The following is a 1,178-nucleotide window of genomic DNA, read 5'->3' on the forward strand; positions in this document are numbered from 1 at the left end:
GATATCCTCTTCTTGGACTTTGAGTTGGTGGTATCTGGATCACAAATCTATCTTATAGAAGTAACTTGCTCCTTGGAGCTGGTCGAATAGATCGTCGATTTGCGGAAGTGGGTAGAAATTTTTGATAGTGAGCTTGTTTAGTTCCCTGTAATCAATACCCATCCTAAAGGATCCATCCTTTTTCTTAACAAAGAGGACCGGAGCTCCCCAGGGTAAGAAGCGTAGCTCCCGGCACCAAGTCAATTCGGAACTCAACTTGTCTTTTTGGGGGTATCCCTGGAAGATCTTCAGGAAAGACATCTAGGATTTTGCAAGCCATTGGGATGTCTCGAATGTAACATCCCCCTCTGGCACGTATCACAATATTGTCCGCTTTGGGTCAATTCGGAACTCGACTTGTCTTTCTTGGGGTATCCCCAGAAGATCTTCAGGAAAGACATCCAGGATTTTGCAAGCCATTGGGATGTCTCGAATGTAACATCCCCCTCTAGCACGTATCACAATATTGTCCACTTTGGGCCACTCGGCACGAGGACTTCCCAGGGGGTCACCCATCCCGGTACTACTCTCGCCCAAGCACGCTTAACTGCAGAGTTCTTATGGGATCTGCTGCCCTCACGGCTTTAAAACGCGTTGTGATAGGGAAGGTATCCACACCCCTTATAAGGAATGCTTAGTTCTCCTTCCCAGCCGATGTGGGATCAGATCTAACCCACTTTCAAAAGTAACAAAGTTAGTCCCTATAATTTTTTTTTGATGCAAATGGCCCCTGTGGTTTGAAAAACTTGCACAGATGAGAAGAGGATTCGAACTCTGGACCTCCTTCCCACATCCTTATTCAGCCAAAGCTCTAACCAACCACGCTACAGCCAAACTTCCCTATCAAAATGGTTTTAAGGCCGTGAGGGCATCAGATTCCATAAGAACTCTGCAGTTAAGCGAGCTCGAGCGGGAGTAGTACCAGGATGGGTGACCCCCTGGGAAGTCCTCGTGCCGAGTGGCCCAAAGCGGATAACATTGCGATACGTGCCAGAGGGGGATGTTACAAATGGTATCAGAGCCAGGGCACGGGTCGATGTGTTCGAAGGAGACGTCGAACCCTATAATGGGGGGTGAAAGTGGGCTAGATCTGATCCCACATCGACTGGGAAGGAGAACTAAGCATTCCTTATAAGGGG

General features: G+C 48.1%; 1 pseudogene; it reads right to left on the reverse strand.

Annotated features, from left to right (window-relative positions):
- Positions 1–518: 518 nt before the first annotated feature.
- LOC111921930 (5S ribosomal RNA) lies at positions 519–636 on the reverse strand (annotated as a pseudogene).
- Between the last annotated feature and the right edge of the window lie 542 nt (positions 637–1,178).

Source organism: Lactuca sativa, chromosome 4 (assembly GCF_002870075.4).
Source record: "Lactuca sativa cultivar Salinas chromosome 4, Lsat_Salinas_v11, whole genome shotgun sequence".
Classification (NCBI taxonomy): Eukaryota; Viridiplantae; Streptophyta; class Magnoliopsida; order Asterales; family Asteraceae; genus Lactuca; species Lactuca sativa.